Source organism: Marmota marmota, unplaced genomic scaffold (assembly GCF_001458135.2).
Source record: "Marmota marmota marmota unplaced genomic scaffold, marMar, whole genome shotgun sequence".
NCBI classification, from domain to species: domain Eukaryota; kingdom Metazoa; phylum Chordata; class Mammalia; order Rodentia; family Sciuridae; genus Marmota; species Marmota marmota.
In genome coordinates, this window is record NW_025999999.1 from 903,222 (window position 1) to 909,452 (window position 6,231).

At 39.2% G+C, this 6,231-nt stretch overlaps 1 pseudogene; it reads left to right on the forward strand.

Annotated features, from left to right (window-relative positions):
• Positions 1–6,231, forward strand: part of LOC107149730 — a 254,739-nt pseudogene that overhangs the window by 82,495 nt on the left and 166,013 nt on the right.

Below are 6,231 nucleotides of genomic sequence, written 5' to 3' on the forward strand. Positions count from 1 at the left end.
CCTTTGCAGCAAAATGAATGGAGCTGGAATATATTATGTTATCTGAAATTACAAGGGCACAGAAAAAAATAAATACATGTTCTCTTATATGTGGAAGCTAAAGAAAGTCAATTTGTAGAATAAATGTTAAATAGTGGTTAGTTGAGGCTGGAAAAGGCCTGGGGACATATTTAAAGAGAATATGAATTTGATGAAAGCATGTCATATGTGTGCATAGAAATAGAACATTGTGATAGCAATGCACATATGTACAATTCATGTGTTAATCAAAAATTTAAAGAATGTATATTAAAAAGAAAAGAGGCATTGACTCCTATGTGGGTCTCAAACACTTTCTGTTTGTATCCAAAGTTCAATATTTTGTAATTCAGACTAAAAAGTGGACTTTGAAGATAAACATGAATTTTATTAATAATTACTGAAAATATTGATTGATTCAGAGGTCAGAAAAGTTTGGTTGTATAACCTTTATAATTTCAGTGATTGGCTTTTTTAAGGGGTGTGTTGGAGATGGTAGGAATGGAGTGGAAAGGGAGGTACTGAGGAAAGAGATTAACCAAATTATATTGTGTGCATGTACAAATACATAAAAATGAATTCCGCTATGATGTTTAATTATAATTCCCAGATATAAAAAATTAAAATAACTTTAGTGATCCCCAGTCATGGTGAATACTTTATCCAGGGAAAAATAAAAAGTCAATTTGCTGCCTGACCCACAGAGCCCTGAACCCTAAAGAATCACATTAACTTATTTTGTATAAAATAAACTCAGTTGGTCTTTCTAAAGCAATCCCTTTATTCCTTGAAATATGTGTATCCCTGCTTAGCTCATCCTTTCTGTTTCCCAATTGAGGCTTCTGATAATCCTTCCTTTAAAAGCATAAAAAAATCATAGATAGTTTAAGAATAGAAGGGATTTCTGCAGTCATTGTGTTTAAAATTTCCTTTTATTTTAAGGAATGAGCGATTGGTGTTGCAATGGGATAAAGTACCACCAGTTCAGCAAGACTTTCTCTCAATCCTGGTTTTCCTGCTCCTGACTTCTCATTTCCCTCAGCATAGAAATCACAAAGGGATTTCTATCACCCTGTCTTGATACTTAGGAGGGTATCAGCAGTAAACCCTTAAGATTCATAGGGTATGAAAACCTCATAGTTGCTTGAGTTGTACATTAGAACTTTTTTATTAACAAAATTTATTAATTTTAGTTTCACAGTAAAACTAACTGGATATTCTGCAGTTTCCACAAGCATTCTGTGCACATCAACTCACATCTCTCACAATCAGCCACCCTCAGGAGTGTGGTTCATTGGATACAATCAAACCAACATTTATAGATCATAGATTACATAAGTTGCACTCTATGTACTGTATATTCTACAGCTTTTATTTAAGGTATAATGGCATGTATCTATTATTGTACAATAATGCAGAATGGTTTCAGTGCCCAAAGAATCCCAAATCCTTTGTGTCCTGCCTATTCATCCCTCCCTTCTCCATAAACCATTGGTAACATTTTTAGCATTACTAAAATTGTACATTTTTCAGTATGTTATAGAATTGGAATGGATTCTTTAACTTAGTAATATGTATAAAGTTCCTGCATATTTTTTCATGTCTTGATGGTTCACTTTACTTTAACACCAAATAGGATTGCCTTGCATATATGTATCTCAGTTTGTTTATGCATTAACCTGTTGAGGACTTCTTGGTTCCATCCAGTTTTTGGCCAGAATGAATAAAAACCATACCTGTGTGCAGTTTTTTGCACGGATCTTTTTTTTTTTGGATAAATACCAAGGAGCACGATTGATGGAGCACATGATATGTTACAATATTAAAAAAAAAAAGACTGGGCACTTTGGTGCATGCCTGTAATCCCAGCAGCTAGGGAGGCTGAGACAGGAGGATTGCTAGTTCAAAGCTAGACTCAGCAAGGGCAAGGCACTAAGCAACTCAGTGAGACCCTGTCTCTAAATAAAATACAAAATAGTGCTTGGGATGTGGCTTTGTGGTTGAATGCCCCTTGAGTTCAATCCCCAGTACCACCAAAACACACAAAAAACCCCCAAAACCTGGTAAAATATCTTCCAAAAGATTAACTCTATTTTGCTTTGCCACCAGCAATGATTAATGGGCTCCATTGTACCACTTTCTTGCAAACATTAACTTTCATCAGTTTTGTTTTAGTTTACAAGTGTTTGTTTATATATAATGTTGTGCNAAACTTGAGGGCCTGCTTGTCCTTGAAGACCTTGAGTAGCTCCATGGCACATCTCTTATATGGGGCAAAGTTACATATACCTTTAAAATCATATCCCATATGTACTTGGTATACTTGGTGACACTATTATAATAAATACCATTAAACTCAAAAAAAAAAAAGATTGTGTATTCCTTTAGTTCACATTTCAGTGCCTTCTGCTGCACTGAGTTTTAGATTTGATCTAAATGTTATCCCAGATTTCTTGAATATTCTGGCTGTGGTGTCTTGACACCTGTTATTCATTGTCAACTCTATTTTCAAGATTATATACTTTATTTCCAAGGCTTGAAAGTCTCTTTTCTATGTTACATAATCTATTGGAGGTGCTTTCAATTAGATTTTTAATTTGATTTTTAGGATTTCTGTGTAGTTATTTTTTCAGAATCTCTTTATTGAAATAATCTTTAATTTCTGTACTTTCTCTCTTAGTTCATTGCTTACATTTTCTTTTAGCTCATTGAATATTTTAACTACAAATTCCCCCAATTTTTAAATTCATTTCCTCTTCTGATGTCAATGGGATCAGTTTTTCAAGTTTGTATGGCCTCTTTGGAGTGATTTGTTCCTTTGATTTTTCATACTCTTTGTATGTCTACTTACCTGCTAGGATGATTATCTCTTCTACTATTTTGCAAAGGGCTATTTAGTGAGCTTTTCCTTAGGTACTCCAGACTATGTGACTGTGCAAATACTAATACTCCCACTCAGTACATATTCTTTGCCCTGCCTAGTATGAGCATCACTTTGAGAGATGATAAAACAAATTTTTAAAAGAAAATTTAAAAAAATTGTTTTAGTTTTTGATGGACCTTTGTTTTATTTATTTGTATGTAGTACTTAGAATCAAACCCAGTGCCTCACACATACTAGGCAAGCAGTCTTCCACTGAACTGTAGCCCCAGCCCCAAACAAATATTTTCTTATAAATTTTTATTAAAATATAAAATAAAAGAAAAAAGAAACAAATTCCTTCTAGTCAAGGTGTTTACAAATGAAAGCAAGGGCCAATGATGGGAGCTATGTTGATTTATCCTCTCTCTGGTTCTTATCAATTTGCACTTGGAGACACAAAGTTGTCCTGGAGTTTTCTATTTCCTGATTCTTCCCAAGTTGGAAGCTGCTAGGTATGAGGGATAATGACTATAGCTAGTTAAAGTTCCTAACTCTAATAAGTTGGGGACATGTGAGCAGCACAAGGAATTTCTTGATGAACCAGTTTGGGCAGAATTTGGCCCACATATGTTACTTCTCAGAGTACTTCTCAGAGCCTGTTAGGCTAAGTGCCCCCAAGTGGGGCACATTCAGAGGCTGCAGCAGGTATTCTTGCCAAACAATGCAGGGTAGAAAGCAGGTAGTGCCAGATTCATAACTTCTTTGCAGAATTTTAGTTTCTGTACTTGGGAACAGGGCAAACACTTGTATTTGGCAAGTCCCTCTCACAAAACAGGTTAGGGTGAAATGTGAGATGCACATGGTATAATTCTATCTTGGGTTTCCTATGCTGTGCACAGGAGGAAGGGGTGGATGGCTAGAGGTAGAGGCCAAAGCTGTGGTGGGTTCCTGAATGTTTCTAGGCAGAGAATATTGAATCACCAAGTTCTGTGTTGGAGTAAGGCTGTGGGAACTGCAAAGCATACCACTGTCATTCTCCAGCTGGTGACTTCAGACCTGGGGCCCTTTGGAAATTGTTGAGGGCCACAGCCGAGGCAGGAAAAAAAAAAAGCATGGCATTTTTGCCAGAAGTAGTGGTTGAGAGGTGACACCAGCGAGGATTTAAGATGATGACTTTTGAGTTCTTGTGGAGTTCCCATTGAGTTCCAGTTGAGCTCCGCAGGGATTCCTGAAGAGTTCGCATTGGTTGGGGAAGTGTCGGAGGAGGGTTTTTCCGGTTGGTGGTTCCTGGAGGAGCGTGTGGCATTCGGGAGAGTTCCTGGGGAGCGTGTGTGGAGTGTGCTGGTTGAGCCCAGAAATAAAGTTTGTTCCTCTTGAGTGGCTCATGATTTGTGCCCAGCCAGACTGTGGCAGGAAATCACTTTTTACTGGACCTGTTCTCTATATATACTGATTCCATAGGGTTGTGTTCTCTGCTCCCCTCTACATCACAGTCTATGTTCCCCTCCATACATACCTGTGAGAAGATTTGTGTCAGCATCTACATCATAAGCCTAAACCATCTTGTGGCCATGCTTCCCACCTAGTCAATGTAGTGTCTGTGGGGTGCCAGAGAGGTGACAGTGCCAGAGTTTCTGATCCCCAGAGTGCTACAGTCTCAGACAATAGACTCCTTCTCAAAATGGCTTCTGGATACAGCACACTGTGTGTACACTGAGAAATGCAGAAAAATCCATTTCTATAAGTAGCCTGCTTTGGACTGCAGGTCTCTTATTCTATTAACATTGTATTGGAGGCTCAGGATTTTGCAACAAGCTGTGGCACTGTCATTTTTTAACCTTTGCACCTTCAGAAGGAAGAATTTCACCTCCCCAGCAGTGGTGCTGGGTGCCAGCGCTGGAGTGTTTTTTTTCTCTTTATTCTGTTTTCACTACTCATTGAATTTTACTAGGTATCCCTCTTTGGTATTGAATTCCAGTGCTCACCCATGTCCCCTCATTTCATTGTGTAGTTTGTAAGGAGTGGTCAAAAAGCTCCATAAATTCAACAAACCAAACAACTGTTTACCTGCCTGAGATTTTACTAGCGAGACCACAGCGGCTGGTCACAGAAGAGAAGGGGGTTGAGCGAGAGAGAGAGAGAGAGAGAGAGAGAGAGAGAGAACTATTTATCAGGTTTGTTATTAGTTTTGGGGATTCAGTTCTAGCCTGCAAACACAGCCAACATCCATGTACATTGTATGAATTATTAGTAGCCTTTAATAGATTGAGAGAGATATTGACAAGTTTAAGAGAGAGAAGAGGATCTTTGAATGTTTTTGCTTCAACCAAATCAGGCAGCCAATTGGGTATATCAATCGTTCTTTTCCAGCAATTCTTCCTGTTGAATGTCCATCCACTTGGACATGGTGTGGAGAGAGCTGGGCCCGGGTTTTTACCAATGACCATCCAGTATCTATTGTTATTGTGCTCACAGGCCAGGGGATCACCATGGTAACATTGCTTTAGAAGGGTTTTGTTGAAGAATTTAAGACTCCTCCTTGGAGGAGTTTGGGTAAAGTTCATGGGACAGGGTGGTACAGGCTTGGCTTTCCCTGCACTATGCTTTGAAAGAGAGTTAGAAGGTATAGTCAGTAGACATAGGTCCAAAAAGGGTGTGGGTGTACTGTGTTGCTGTGGGTTCCTAGATCCTATTGGGAGGCCCATTCTTACGTGTGTTCTTCTCTTCTGGAATGGAAGGGAGGGTGGTGCATGACTGTGAAAAACGAAGCTTGAGAGGATTATTGGGGATATGTCACAGATAAATCGGGGTGATTGTGGGGGCCCTTCAAGGTTGGGAGTTGTGGTAGGATTGTCTCTGGAGAGCGTGCCACGAGTTTTAACCTAGAAATATGAATCCAGGGGGTTAGTTTTTATCCTTCCTGTTGGAGTTTTGCAGCACTGGATTTACACAGGACTACCTGTAATATTCCATCCCATTTTGGGGTTAGGGGGGATCTTTCCCCTGGGGAAGAAAAGTAGACCCATCCACCTGGTTTGAGGAGAAAGGAGGCAGCTGAGTTCTCTGGATCTGGAAGCAACAAATCTTGTTGCTTTCATAGCTCAGGGCATATAAGGAAGAGGAGGGGAAGAGCATATTTGTTGGGGAGGGGGCCAAAGCTCTGGTGAAATTCCCAGGGATAGAAGAGAATGACCATACATTATCTCAAAGGGGGAGGCAAGGGATAGCTTTTTTGGTAAAGCCCTCATGTGTAGTAGGGCAAGAGGGAGAAGTTTAACCCAAACTAAATGAGTCTCTAATGACAGCTTCATTTTGATGTCTTTCATTGTGCAGTTGGCTCGTTCAACCTT